Raw genomic sequence first — 15,764 nt, 5'->3', positions numbered from 1 at the left:
GAGTAGGCAATCACTGAACTCCTGGACACAGCAAGTCAATCTGTGCAGGGGCTTCTGCCTGAAGGCCACCCCAGCGTGTGACTCAGGTACACAGGTGTCCTGATAGGTCCAGTCCCTAGGGACTCAGTGGATCTGTTCCTTAAATGTGGTCTTCCAAGTCTTCCCCATCACTGGTCCTCCAAACAGACAGACCAACAGCATCAGCACCAAAGGGAACTTGCTAGAAAGGGCGCGTCCCCTCCTCCCCACCCAAGACCCTGCTGAATGAGAAGCTCTGGGAGTGGGGGTTAGCCTCCAGGGTTCCAATGAGCTCCACTAGCGTGTCAGATGCACTGTGAAGTTTGAAATGTCTGCTAGACCGCCTCAACCTGGACTGGGAGGAGTTCTAGATCCCCAAAGCTAACCCAAATTTTCCTGAGCCTTCCTACAACAGCGATTTCAGGGCCTGGTCACTATGTGGCTGGCCACGTGGGAGCTGGAAGGCCAGTGCGTGACCACAATAAACAAGTCAAATTGACAATCCTGAGATGGGCAGGAGTCAAACTCACCACACAGCAGCTGTGTTTCTCAGCATGTAACCCAAGCCCCATCTCACTTAACCACTCAGTACTCTCAGGGCTTGTTTTATTTCAGCCACCTGGACCCATTTCTTCCCAGTTCTCCCAAAGACGGGCTACTCAGAGGTGATGCGGCCTCTGTTTCACGCCATCTAACCAGAGAGGCCCCCCCTATTCTTTCCCTCTGAAGAGGTCCACAACCCTCCCTCAGTTCTGTCTTCCTTGCCCTCCCAATACCCGCTGCTGGAACTCTTAAAGAGGGTCTCCTCCAGCCGAAGGCAGATACATCGTGGTGCACATGACCACTTCCGCATTGACGACGTGCCCACATTTGCTGAACTCAGTGCTTATTTCACTCAGAAAAGCCCGGCAACAGAGGGTACTTCCCCGAACCTCTCCCCCCACCCCATTCTCCCAGCAAGTGCCCACAGGGTGGTACCCACGGCATGGTCTTCCTGGCGTCCTGCGTTGGTCTGATGGCAAGACAAAGACCAGACACCCAATGGAAAGAAGAGTGTGTGTCCAGAGGCCCCGAGGACAGTCCGCAGGGTTACCTTCTCCAGTAGGTTTTCCTTCTCCACCCATGCCCACAATTCTGTGGCTCCCGACTCTAAGCAAAGTGACTCCTGTCCTGCTCACCGCCACAATCCTGGGAGACAAGTCCGTGGGGCAGCAGGAAGCACCCAGACCCGGGGCCCAGTGTGACCAGAGCGGGGATGCCGGAGGCTCAGCCCCAAGGACTCCCGGGCGTGGCCCCTGCACCCTGCGTGCTGGTGGAACAGCTGGGAGCGACGCTCAGCTCCAGGTTGGGGATTGTGGAACTTGTGCACGGGGTGTGACCCCAAGGCACACTGAGACCTCAAGGTGAAGGCACTGCCGCGACCACGTGCCCTCCCCGCCTTGGGAATTAGAGTGCGTGGTACGCATAGGCCCGACTGTGGCGCTGGGTGCTCAGTGCACTAGGATCTCCGAGAGGGCGCGTGGCGCGGCGCGGGCAGCCCTGGTGTGGGCACGCTCCAAGGTACGCACAGGCACCCACCTGTGCCCCAGGCACGCAGCCTGGGGGCAGGTCAGCGGGGTGGGGGGCGCCCAGCGAGCAGCCCCGCCGCGCCACGCGCAAGAACCCGGGCCCCCGTGCGCGCGCCCAGGTGGGCGCCCGGACGCCAGGGACTCGCGCAGCCGTGGCCCTGAGCCCGTCAGCGGGCTGGGCGGGCGCCGCGTCTCCCCGCCCCGCGCTCAGTCCCCGCCCTCCGACCGCCCTCCCAGGGAGGCAGCCGCGCGGCGCTCGCAGCGCACTCGGAGCCCGCCAGGGACCAGGAGGCAGAGGTGGGCCGGGCCGAGTGCGCAGCGAGCCGGGCCGGGTGCCGAAGTTTGGCCCCAGCGTGGGAGGCGCGTGGGAGGCGCGCGGGCGACCGGGGCTTTCAGGCGTCTCTCGCGTCCCGGCCCGGGCGCCCCCGTCCACCGGGGACACGGTCAGCGGGGCCGAGCCAACTCCGAGCGGGGACACGGCGCCGGCAACTTGAGGTGGGAACTTTGCGCGATGAGCCTCGCGGGACTGCGGAGTCGCGGACAGGCTCCCCCAAGCCTGTACATTCGGGCTGTGGGCACCGCACGCGGCTGGTGCTCAGGGGATCCGTCCGTGCCGAGATCTCCAACCCCGCTTGGGGGGAGGAAGGAGCGACAGAAGGGACCCGGGAGCAGCCGCGGAGTGGAACGCTCTCGCCAGGTCCACTGTGCAGAGCGGGCCTCACCTCTTCCCAAGGAGTCTCTGGGGTGTGAACTGGGGGTGTTCAGAGGGCAAGGGGCGCATCCTGGCTGAGGGTGGGGGCCAGTTGTCAGGTAGAGAAAGGGGGGTTGGGGGCACAGCTGTCACTCCCTGATTCACGCTCCTCTTTAAAACGGAATGGAGCATCTCACCAGCAACTCTGCAGGCGTTTAATGAGTTCCTACTGTGTGCTGGGCGGTGGGGACCCTCTGGAAGGGGCCCTGTCTGGGTGAATCGAAGTCTTTTGAGGGGGAAGGAAAAGAGAAGTTCATTCTTCATTCATGGACTGGACAGAGATGGATTGGCACCGGCTCAGCTCTCGGAGCCAAATGTTCTACATTCGTTATTTCTCTCTGTCGTGCATTCATTCCGCATTCATGGGGCCACTGTGCTGGGGCATGAACAGAAAACTAGGCATGAGATGGGGCAGGAGTGATGGGGGCGGGGCGCTGACGGGCGGTTTAGGGGAAAATAAGTGATTGGAACGATGCCCCCGTCCTTGAGCAGGTCATTCTGGTGGGTGGCAGGCTCAGAGCGGGGTACACAGTGGGCAGGTCACCGGACCCTTCCATGCTGAATATTTCTCAGTTCCTCTGATGGATGCAGCCTGCAAGGGGCTTGGGTAGAGGGATTGGTTTTTGAATAGGAAAATAAAATTTGTCTAAAAGGCCCCTTAGGGAAGGTGATAATGGAAAGGAAGAAAAGGTTGAGATGCCCAGATTTGGCATCACTGATGGACGCAGGCTGCCGATGGTGGGCTCTTCTAGTGGACTAAGCCCCAGAAGGGTGCCAAGTGTCAAGTCCAGGGTTGCCCAGGTGGACAAGAAGAGGGAGAGGCCCCCACAGACCGCCCCTCCCCCAGCACCCAGATGAGTGCAAGGTGAGGGGCCTGGAAGGGACAGGGTGTATTTCCAGCCTCTGAGGGTCTGAGCGTGTAGCACACACAGAGACACACACCCCCGCAGAGTCAGTCACGAAAGGCAGGAGGGCGTCTCACCAGCAGCATGTGTGTAAGAAAGTTTGGGGCCCCTGGAGATCAGGCTGCATGCTGGGGCTATGGGGGCTGTGGCCAAACAGGGCCATCTTCTTAGGGATCAGCTTGTCCATGTGTCCCTTGGCTTTGGGGGTTTACAGAAGCACCTATGATCATGGAGAGAGGTGAAGTGTGCTTGAAAGATAGGCCAGCAGTGGTCCCTGGGGGTCACTCACTATCCTGCTTCTGCTCCCGTCCATGCGAGTGGAAAGATGTTTGCCACAGGACACGTTCCAGCCCCACAGGGAACCACGAGCGCTTTGGAAACTACACAGCATGGTTTTCCTCTCCTGGGGCTCTAGAGCGAGGCTGGGGCGCCCTGGAGTCTGTCTGCCTTGGACCTGGGAGCCTTGGATCTGGTATCTTGGGTTCCACTGCAACTTAGAATCCCCTGGGCCCTGGCAAGAGGTGTGGGGGATTCCTGGAGTAGGAAGGCAGGGGGAGACGAGTGCAGTCCTGGATGGGGAGCTCAGAGCCGAGCAGAACCGGGAGTTCCGTGCTGGGCCCTGCAGAGCGTCTTAGGCAGGCTGCCCTTCTCCATACCCTCTTCCCCTATAGGCAAAGGAGGGTCAGCGTTTGTTTGCCAGAGTGTAGAGACCTGGAGGTCCACTCAGCCCTGAACTGGAGCCTCTGGGTGGGACAAGGGATTGGAAAAGCCCCTCTGGGTAGAATTAACACAGAGGAGGAGACAAACGAGATAATCTTCAAGCACTCAGTCACTGCCGGCTGTTTTTATTACAGTGCAGGATGTAGTTGATGAACAGAATTAGAGCACAAGTGAATTTACTGCAGAGCAGAATCGGAATTGTGCCTTTGATTCCCCACCGCCTGGATGGGGACGTGGCCTCACAGCCCTCCTCCCCAGGCAGGAGGGGAGAGGAGCCATGCCCTCCCTCCACCCCCTCATGCCCACCACAGCAGACCCTTGCCCCCTCAACTTGAGGCTGCAGCCTGAAGACTCAGGGCTGAGGAAAGAGCTGACTCCCGTGAGCAGCTGTCCCGTGTCTGCTGTCCCCGGTCCCCACTGCTCCCTTCGCCTGCTCCTTCGCTTACCACCTGTCCTGCCACCTTGAGGGCCACCAGGAAGCAAAGCAGAAGGGGATCCGGCTCCCACCCCACCTCCCGGGGGTGGAACCAGCATGCACTGGGTGCCACTTTGCCAACAGCAGAGCAGGAAGAAGCTTCTAGAGGTTGCTCTGGCTTTTTTTTTTTAAATAGGGAGGAGATTCTGGCACTTTCTCTCTTTTGGGGTGTGGGAGGAGTAGAAGGAAGAACCCAAATACCCCTTCCCCAGGCATGAATACCATCCTGGAGGAAGCAAGGCTTAAGTCCAGCATGGTTGAGCTAGCAAGGGCAGCATGGTTAAGACAGGCAGATGCCCCACGGGTGCAGCGCCTCACGGAGCCCCAGCCTGCCAGGACCTGGGCCAGGCTATTGGCCGGATCCCTCCTGATGAAGGTTTTAATCGGGGATTAATGCAGCATGCCGGGCCTCTGAGTCAGCCCAGCCAGGAGCCCGAGCTCTGATGGATGACGTGGCACTGGCAGGGCCAGAGGAAGGACAGGGAGATGGATGGGCTTCCCTGGGCACCTGCTCAGTGCTAGGGAGGGACTTGGGTTGAGAACCGCGGCCGAGTGAAAGAAGCCAAAGCCCAGGCACTGGGGGACGGAAATGCTTTACTTCTGGAAAGCTGCCTTGGAGGTTGTATGCGTTCCCTAAAGCAGTTGTAGCAGACGATCACAGCTCTGGTGGCTTACAGCAATACACAGTTCTTACCCTGTGGTCCCAGACGTCCAAAGTCTGCAGAGTAACTCACTAGAACAAGACCTAGATGTGTGGAGTCCTGCGTTGCGTCTGGAAGCCTCAGGGAGACGCCACTGCCTTACCTATCCCAGCTTCTAGAGGCCACCTGCATTCCTTGATTGTGGCCACCCCCCTCACTCTACCGTCCACTTCCAGCCTCACGTCTCGTCCTTGGCTCTGATTCTTCTGCCTCCCTCCTGCATGAACCCTGTCAGTCCAGTGTCACCCTGACTCTTGCCTCCCGCCCCGAACCTTTACATCACACCAGCAGAGTCCGATTTGCCATGGAAGGCGGCACAGTCATAGATTCTAGGGAGTCCAGAGGGAGCTCTGGTAGCAAAGTGGTTAACGTGCTAGGCTGCTATCTGAAAGGTCAACGGTTTGAAGCCATCAGTTGCTCTGAGTCACGATCAATTTGCCAGCAGGAGGTCTGGGGGGGATCAGGAGGAGGATGTATGTGGAAGGGAATGGGGGGGGAGTGTTACTCAGCTGACCACAGGGTGTGCCTCGTTGGTGCACATTAAAGACCCACTGTCCTCCGTTCTGTTCCTTCTCTCAGTGGCCCTACAGGCAGAGCAGAACCACCTGATAGCGGTTCCAAGGCTGTAGATGTGTATGGAAGCAGACTGCCTCCTCTCGCCCCGAGGAGAAAGATTAAAACCTCTGTCCTTTAGCTGGGCAGCTCAGTGCTTGACCCACTGCACCACTGGGAGTGGCATCAGCTCAGCTGCAGTAGATTTGGTGTTTAGTGCACGTTACAGATGAGGGAAAGTGAGGTCAGACCAAGGTGAGGGACTTGGTGCCACGTGTGTGAGGGAAAAGCCAAACCTGCAATCAACTCCCCACCTCCCTTCAGGAAGTGTTCCTCCCAAGGAAGGGGACGGACGAGCTGGGCGAGGAGGAGCCAAGTTCACAGTCAGGGGCATGAAAGCCATCCTAGCACAGCCCTCCTGCTGCCCCGCACATCTAAGTACGTATGTGCATCAGCAAGCTTGGGAGGAAGGTTCGAGAAGCCCACTAGTTCATGACTGGCGATGCGCAGGGACAGAGCTTTCACCTCTGCCACGAGCTGCACAGCTGGTAAATGGCTGGTAGCTTGTTCCCAGGGCGCACACCCTTCGCCAGAGCTGGAGCTTGATGACACTATCAGAAGCTTATTGGTCCAGAAGCCAAATGGTAGTGGAGTTTGATGGACCCACAGGTTCAATGGATTCCTTGCTCTGCTCTTGGGCAAAATAGGAAGGATACCCACCCTCCCACAATGGCAATGCCTGCTTCCCTGCCATCCCCTCCAGATTTTTCAAAAATTTGTCTGTGGAAAATTGAGACTGAAAAGCCAGTTTCTGGCTTACCATAGGTGGCTCTGGTCCCACCCCCAACAAGGCACCAGTGACCAAGAGGAACCCTAAAAATGCAGGCGTCAGAGAGGTCCCCCACACCTACCTTGCATTCTGGCTTCATCACTAAGCTCGAGTCCCGCGCTTCCACAGGAGAACCTCCGTTTTCTCATCTGTAAAAGGGAGATGTTAATGGCAGTGCCTGCCCTGTAGGAAAGGTCTGGGCTCACTCACTTAGAGCTCCTGACCAGCACGTAGTGAGGACACCGTGGAGGGGCTGTTGTCATTCTCTTTACACACTGCTTGGCTGTCTCTGAATTCCCAGAGGACACCATCATTCAGAAAAGGAGTCCTTCCTAGGGGACAGGCAAGGGCAGCAAGAACAGAGGCTGAGAGAGGTCATCGCCTGCTGAGACCCACAGGGGTTTCTCAGCAGCTGAGCTGAGTGCACGAGAGTTTACGGAACGTTCATGTCCTCAGTGGATGTGGTCCTGGGATGATGATCAGATAAATAGCTAAGACCTCGGCAGCCTCCTCATACCAGCCCTGGGAGGGAGACACTGTTATTCTACTGGGTAGGACCAGGCTCAGAGAAGGTGATTTGGGAAATACACACAGCACAGGTTATTAGCAGGATATGCAGTGGTAGCCAGACACACCTGCCTGGAACCCTCTGACTCATCCTTGGCCTCCCCCGCCCCAGAATGCTCCTGACACATCTTCCCCCCCCCATTTCCTATTGTGCACCAGCCACAGAGTGGCCTGGCAGTGGGCGGCCACTCAGAGCCCCGTCCAGCTTCAGTGATCCTTTGTCTCTGGGATCGCGTGCTCTGCCCGTCACAGCTTGTGAACATCATCTTTTCCAAAAGGAAATTGCTCCATGAGCATCAGCAGATCCATGGGCCCATAAAGGGACTTGGACCAAGGTAGCTCTGATTTTTCCTTCAACAGACAGGTTTCTCCATCCACTAAGAATGGGGCTCGTGGAACCTTCCAGAAGCTCAAAAAAAGATTGAGAAGCTGTTCAGAGCTCAGAGTAGTTTCTGTACCTCCAGCCCCTTGGCACCCACACTTTCTGCTCCCAAATTTGAGTGCACATAAGCATAAAAACCTCCCCCAAACTGCCAGAAATGCTGATTCCTGGACCTTAGAGATTGTATTGAGAAAGCGTAGGGTGTGTGGTGTGTGACCTGTCAGGCTACTGTGAGGTTCAAAGTTCAAATCCACAGAGCACCCCAAGAGAGAGAGAGATGGGAGGTCTCTCGTAAAGATTTACAGCCTCAGATATTTGACAGAAAGTCACTCTGAGTCAAAATTGACTGCTCGGAAGGTGGTCGGAGTGGTGAGGGTGGAGCACTGGAGTCTGCATCCCTAATGAGCTCCAGGGGTTTAGAAGCCGGGGGTTTTTGTTGAGGTTTTTGTGCTGAGGGGGTGTTTCATTTTTTTGAAGTTTGGTTTAAACCTCAGGAGTGCTGTTACCCACCCCTTTATTCACAGCATGCTTCAGCTCTGGCCAATGGAGACTTGCTTTGTTCACTGGTCCCACTTCATTCACTCTCCAGGCTTCCTCCCCCTCCAGCACCCCGCACGCATGTGGTTGCTCTAAGTCCCTAACTGTGCATGAGTTCTGGTGGTGTATGTCCTGGTGTGTGAGGATGTGGGGTAACTTACATAAACAGCAGAGTGCTCGCCACTTCTGCTTCTCTCTGCGCTCAGCACCAGGCATTTAAGACCTCACCGTGTCGCTCAGTGCACCTCTAGTCCACTGCTCCCCGTTCCTGCCTGTGATTCCAGACTTGTCTACCCTAAATGTCCATCTCGCAGGTGGACAGCTGGGGGTGCCAGCTCCTACTACTGCCAGACGGGCATGCTTGTCCCTTGTTCCTCATCAGATCCCACTCTCCGGACACTGATCCTGAGTCAGGAACTCAAGTAAAGGCCATTTGTTACCAACGACCTCTGCCTTCAGCCACGGTCTGGGAAATCCACCCAGGAGCAGGTTTGCTGGTCAGACGCACTAACTCACCACCTCAGTGCAACCCTCCACTGAGGTTTCTGAGGCTGTAAATCAAAATGGGACGAAACTGCCCATCTTTCTCCCAAGGAGCCACTGGTGGATTCAAACTGCTGGAGACATGAGGTCTGTGGGTAGCAGCAGGGCACTCTACAGATGACTCCACCAGGGCGCCATGTACAAAACGTTGCTCATGCATTGCTATTCTCACCACCTTTGGGTGAGCTGCACAACCCCTCCCTACAGGACTCCACCTGGACAAGAGCACCCTTCACGTCCCTCAGCCCACTGCAGGCTTTCCTGGGAGGCTGTACCAAGGACACACTTAAAGCAACAGGTTTGGGGTTATATAAGACTGAATGCAGGTCCTGGTGGATCAGACATACAAAGACATCACACTTTGTAGGGACTGCACCCCCTATTTATGGCTAATAATAATAATAATAGTAACATTAGACTTGTTTTAGGGACCCAAGCCGACCCAAGCCTTCTCAGAGGTGTTGCATCAGTTCTCATTCACGGCCACCCTCCGCTGGGGTGCCAAAGCTAGAAATCTCTATGGGTGGCAATGCCTTTCTCCCAAGAAGCAGCTGCTTGGATTCAAACTGCTAACCTTTTTACTAGCAACCCAACATGCTATACATCCTCACAGACTCAGGGAAGTAGAAGCTATTCAGATAATTTACAGATGGGGAACCCGAGACTCAGAGGGAAGGAGGGATTTGCTCATAGTCACGAAGCAGCTCCGTGAACCCAGGCCTCCTGATTCCACAGCGACGGGGTTCTTCTCTCTTCCCAGCTGGGAGCCGTCAGCAGGTTGCCCCTCATTCTGCAGTCTCTCAGGGCTGTCAAGTGGGAACTGACTAGAGCCCAGCTAAACCACCAGTGGGTTTCAGAGGCTGTAGGTCACACAGGAGGAGGCTGCCTGTCTTTCTTCCAAGGAACCGCTGGTGGGTTGGAACTGGCAGAGAGGTATACCCTTTGGGTTAGCACAGCTCGCTGCTAGCTAACTAGGTCACCAGAGCTCCTCTTAACATCTTGTCATTTCAGTAACAAATTACCAGGAACTGGGTGACTTCAAATGGCTCACATTTATTGTATCCCAGCTCTGGGGGTCAAAGTCTGAAATAAGATCACCAGCCATTGCTGTGGAGACCATTGACTTCCCAGTCGTGTGGGACGGGGAGGTGGAGCGGTGCCTTGGTGCTTCCGAGCGCTCAGTCTTTATAGAAGCAGCCTACTTCGTTTTCAGCTGGGGAACAGCTGACAGATTTGAACACTGATCTTTCAGTTAGCAACCGAACTCTCAATCACTCTGTCACCAGGGCTCCTTGAAATGGATCCCACCGAGCTAAAAGCAGGGTGTCAGCAAGGCTGATCCACTTTGGGGGTTCTAAAGGAGAAAGTGCGTTTCCTTACCTCTCCTGACTTGTACAGGCTGGCTGTATCCCTTGGCCCTGGGCTTCTTCCTCCACCCTCAAAGCCAGCATGTAGCATCCGCCTGTCTCTCTCTGGCCTCTGCTTCTGCCATCACGTCGCCTTCACTTGCACTGAGCCTCCTGCTCATCCCTTCTGTGCAAGCCCCCCACCCCTGCTGTCCTGTCTTCTGTAGCACATCCCCACCCTCCACTGGGTTTCAGAGACTGTACATGTTTATGGGAGGAGACGGCCCATCTCTCTCCTTCAGAGCGACAGGCAGATTCAAACTGCCAACCTTTCAGCTCACAGCCCAATATGTAACATACTACATCACCAGGGCTGCTCCTTCTCTTAAGAGGACCTTGTGGTTCCATTGGACTCACCCAGATAATCCAGGCTAATCTTAATTTAAACCCACCTGCAAACTGCCTTTTATCATGTTGCATAGTCACAGAATCCAGGGATTAAGACGTGGACATTGAGTAAGAGAGGCCTTGTTCTACCCTCTCACATATCCACTTTCGGGCATGTTACCTGTAGTGTCTAGCCAGGCCTGATCTGGAGTACAGATTCAGCCAGGAAGTGGGGCCTGGGTGCTGGTGACAGATAGGGCCTCTGCCCCTGGATTTCCCTGTATCTCCAAGCCATAACACTCTGAACCCAGACTACACCCCTCTCCAGCCAACCAGGCCAAAGTCACCCAGCTGTCCCTCTGTTTCCCCTAGCCATCAGGCCAGCTTGCATTGCCTATCATGCGTTGAAGTCTGTTTCTCTCCTCCCCCCCAAAAAATGTGTTGAAGTACGAACCCTCTGTGCTGAGACCTTATTTGGAAGTAGGGTCTTTGAAGGTGCTGCTGGTTAACATGAGAGTAGACTTAGGTAGGATGGGGGCCCAAATCTCATAAGACTTCTGTTGTGTACCACCAAGGAGACTGCCCATCTTTCCTCCCTGGAACAGCTGGTGGATTTGAACTGTGTACCTCTGACTTGGCAGTGCAATTTCTTAACCACACAGCCACCAGGGCACTGGTACACAGAAACAGAAGTATAGGAAGGAGAGGGCCATGTGACTATAGAGGCAGAGACTGAGAGATGCCCCATCAGCCATGGGAAGCCAAGGATTGCCAGCATCCAGCAATAGCTGGAAGAGATGGGGACCATTTCCTACAGGCATCCGAGAGAGTGGGGACCTGCTGACACCCTGCATTCAGACGCCGCCTCCAGAGCTGAGACAGTAAACTTATGCTGGTTTTAGCCACTCAGCTTGTGGTACTTTGTTACAGCAGCATAGGAACCGGACGCACCATCCATGCCAGACGCCTCCATGCTTGCTGGCTCTGCATCTTCCCACAGCCGGGAACGGCTTCAGCTCGTCTAAGGCTCCTCAGAGCGCCATCTGTCGGTAGCCGCGGGACATGGCACCGCCACACCAACCTCGCTTCCTCTCGCCAAAGACCTTCACTGTTGGCAGGTCTTGTTGGCTCGTCCTGTAAACAATACCCCGCATTCATCAAGCGTTCTATGTCCCTGCACCCCCAAACTGGGGCAGGCTTCTGTTTGACTCTTCTTGGAATGACTGCGTTAGTCTCCATCCCAGGAGCCTACACCACTCTCAGCCTGGGCTTCTTTCCCATGCAGTCTGAATTCCAGCTCCTTACATGGCTGCCCAGGCACCCTGGGGGGTGTAGTGTGTGGCATCAGGCTGCTAACCAGAAGGGTCGACAGTTCAGATCCTACGGAGATTTACAGCCTTAGGAGCCTAACGGAGGGGTTCGGTGAGCTGGAATTGGCTCAAGGGCGGAGGGTTTGGTTTGGGCATCCACTTCCTAAACAACATGCCTCTGGAAACTCTGAACTTTGATAAATATTGATAGTTGTAGAAAGGCATCAGGATGCCTTTTGTTCACAGGTCACTATAAGCCATGCTCGACTCGGAGGCAATCAACAACAGCATACAGCTGCTAGTCAGATCCAGCCTGGCTCCTATCAGCATCCACCTCCTGCCCCTGACCCCCAGTCTCTTCCACCACCATCTCTCCTCTGAGATTCTCTCTCCCGCAGACACAAACAACCACCATCTCTGTGGACTTTGTCATCCAAGCTCATCTTGGCATCAGGAACTAGATCACCCTTCTTCTCCTCCTCCTCCTCCTCAACACCTTCACATCGTCACAAGCTGGCTCCTTCCCTCCATGCCACCTCCTCCGAGAGACCCTCTCTGACTACTTCCACCAGTGTCACTCTCATCTTCCTGTACTTGTCACCATACTCAAGATAGACTGAAATCTGTGTGATGACTGTCACACACACACACACACCCAGAACATCCACTTCATAAGGTGGCCTATCTTGTTTACTGCTATGTCCTCAACACCAAACACAGAATCTGACACATGATAAGGCTTCCACAATCACCAGACCAGTTGCCTGCTGTCTCATAGATTCTGACATGTGTTGAGTGGACCTTGTCCTTCATTGGTTTTCAGGGACTGGGTTTTCGGAAGTAGTTCACCAGGCCTTTCTTCCAAGGTGCCTTTGGGTGGAGTCAGTTTTAGCAGACAAGCCCATTTGCACTTAAGGGCACAGTAACTATTGAGTGAATAGATGAAAACTCCCTCAGGACTTCTCATCCCATACTACCTCAGCCTCTTGCTCAATCCGCTTCTTCTACCAAACATTCAGAGACTGTCAGCGAAAATTAGGAAGATACATCATGCTTTCGGATTAGCTTTGTTAACAGGCCCCAAAAGCCTAACCTCACTGCTGTAGAGTCGATTCTGACTCTGAGGCTGTAAATCTTAATGAGAGGACACTGGGTTTCAACTGGCAACTCTGTTCAGTTAACAGAACAGCAATTAACCTACCACAGTGCCAGGTTCTTATCACAGGGAGAGCTGACGAAAGCACTGAGGAGTAACTAATTGGGGAAGCTTTTCTGCTGGAATGCGAGCAGAGTGGACTGAAAGACAACGTTTGCAAGAGAGGGAATAGAGCTGTGCAGACTTCACCAGAGCCCTGTGGGGCTTGTGGGAAGAAAGGAATGTTCTTTTGCTTCTTTGACCATATGTGCCAAAGGGAATGTCACTATTTCCTCTATCTTATATCCCCTTCCTTTTTTATCTAGATAAAGCATCAAGCTGAAAAGCAAGTCTAATGGGAAGTGCCTGAAAGAGATTCTTCTAGCACCTTCCAAAGATCCTGGCAGGCTTCACCCCAGGAGATGGGCTCCCATTTTGAGTGAAGTATAAAATGCCTCCAGCACTCTCAGACCAAATCGTTTTCATTTCAAATACAGTTGTACCGTAGTTTTCCAAAACCCAATCAATAAAACTGTAGATTTTCCCCAAACATCAACGAGTTGAGTGGTGGTTTGATGTTGTTTAAAGAATTCCTGTTAGGAGGCCTTTTCAAAGGTGGAACTCCTTCTCCATCACCCCTACTTTTAAAGCCTTGTTTCTCATCTGTGCAAACATGGCAGGATCCCCTGAGCATATAGATTTCAATTCTTGCAGGACAGAGTAGAACTTCCTGCTACTAACATGTCCGGAATACATGAGATGAAGTCTCGCCATCCACACAACGTAAGAAGCATTCTGGTATTACTTCTTCCGAAACAGGTTTGTTCTTCCTATGGTATATTCAGTACTCTTCACCCACATCACAGTTCAAAGCCACCAGTTATTCTTCATCTTCCTTCTTTATTGTCCAGCTTTCACATGTATGTAAAGCAGTTAAAAATATGTTGGTCTTAGTCAGGCACACCTTAGTCCTCAAACTGGCATCCTTCCTCTAGCACTTCAAAAACGACCTTGGCAACAGATTTGCCTGATGCAGTACATATTTTGATTTCTTGGCTGTTGCTTCCATAGGTATTGATTATGGATCCTAATGAATTGAAGTCCTTGACCACTTCAGTGCTTTGTCTGTTTATCATGAAGTTATTTACCTGTCCATTTGTGAAGATTTTTGTTTTCTTGGTGTTGAGGTGTAATCCATAGAAGATCTAATCTAATCTTGATCTTCATTAGAAAGTGCTTTAAAGGAAGCTCTCTTGGCCTGTGGCAAGAAGCTCCACTGCAATGCCAGAGGCACACAGTTCAAATCCACAACATGCTCTTCTGAAAGAAGGGCAATCTCCTCTTATACCAGTCAGATCCAACTTGATAGTACACACACAAAAAAAAAAAATTAAAAGAATTTTAAAAAGAAAGAAAAAGTATTTTAAGTCATCTTCAGCATGCAAGGTTACAGGTGCTAATGGTTTTCCATTTATGGGCACACAAGGTGTCATAATACGTCTAATACTGTAGTAATAATAAACCAGGGATCATTGAGTCAGTGTTGACTTCTGGCAGCATCATGTATGTCAGTGCAGAACTGGAGGATTTGCAGTCGCTGATTCTTGGGAAGTAGAGTGCCAGCCCTTTCTTCCAAGGTTCCAGTGGGCAATGATTGAGCACTTAACTGTTTACCATGCACTGTGTTACTTGCTCTTAAGAACATAATTTATTAAATCTGCTCAATAATCTTATGGAGTCGGTCAGATTTTACAAATGAGAACTTGACACATAACAAGATTGATGAACGTATAGAGTTGACACTAGCCTCCAAGTTCGCCGTATCAGTCAGCACTACTGACATTGGGGTTGGAGCCTTGTCTGTGTGGGGGGGCTGCCCTGTGCATTGAAGGAGGTTTAGCTGCATCCCTGACCTCCACCCAGTAGATGGCAGTAGCACCCTCCACACAGTCATGATAAACCATGTCAACATTCCCACCTGTCCCCTGGGGGACAAAACTGCTCCGATTAAAGACTTCATGCTAAAGTGCACATTATGCTAAACTGCCTCGCTAAGTTAAACTTTTACTATAAAATTGCATTACTTTAAAATACTGCACTAAATAAGTAATATCACAGCTGCTGCGGGGACAGACCCAAGGATGCCGGCCCCAGGACTGGCAGGGCCCCAAGGGCACTGTGGATTGCTGAGTCCCAGTACTCAGATTCCCCGCAGTGGCGCTCAGTGCATTCTTTGTTGCATAAACGAGGTCTCACTGCCTATGGTGGTGGAGTCCATTCCAACTCCAGGGGACCCACCCTCGGATTTCCAGTCTTAGCAGACAGGATCGGACTGCCTCATCTCTGCCCTGCTGAGCAGCTGGTGGATTCGAAGCACCAACCTTCCAGTTAGCCACGCAGTGTTACACTGGGTTCACCCATTCTTTCACCAGGACTAGTTCCCAGTGCCATAGAGTTAGTCCCTAGGCTCCATTAGGTTTCCCAATAAATCATGAAAAGGTGGACATCTCTGCCAACGGAAATCCACCAGCAGCTCTATGGGAGAAAGATGGGCAGTCTCCTCACCTTAAGATTTACAACATCTGGTGAGCTCTGGTGGCCTAGTGGCAAGAAGCTGCACCTCAATCCCAGAGGTGAGCAGTTCGAATCCACCAGATGCTCTGCTGGAGAAGGAGGGACAATCTCCTCCTGTACCATTCAGATCCGATTTGACAGTACACACACACACACACAAAACCAAAAGTAAGAAAAAATTTACAACTTCAGAAACTCCATGGCAGATCACTATGAGTCGAAATCAGTTCAACTTTAAATCTTAATGGGAGGAGAATGGCTTATCTTTCCACCTAGGATTAGAACTGATGACCTTTCGGGTAATAATTGTTATTAATGTGCTGTTGAGTCATCTATGCCTCTTAGTGACCCTATGAACAATAGCTCTGAACCCTGCCCTGTCCTGAGCCAACATCACTGTCCCTGACACCCCTGTTCCCTTTCATTACCAGTTACTGTGTCAGTCCATCTCTTCATAACCTTCC

Source organism: Elephantulus edwardii, unplaced genomic scaffold (assembly GCF_000299155.1).
Source record: "Elephantulus edwardii isolate Elephantulus edwardi_28Jun2011 unplaced genomic scaffold, EleEdw1.0 scaffold00015, whole genome shotgun sequence".
Taxonomy (NCBI): domain Eukaryota; kingdom Metazoa; phylum Chordata; class Mammalia; order Macroscelidea; family Macroscelididae; genus Elephantulus; species Elephantulus edwardii.
The sequence above is the reverse complement of the archived record's forward strand: the minus strand, read 5'-3'. Positions refer to the sequence as shown.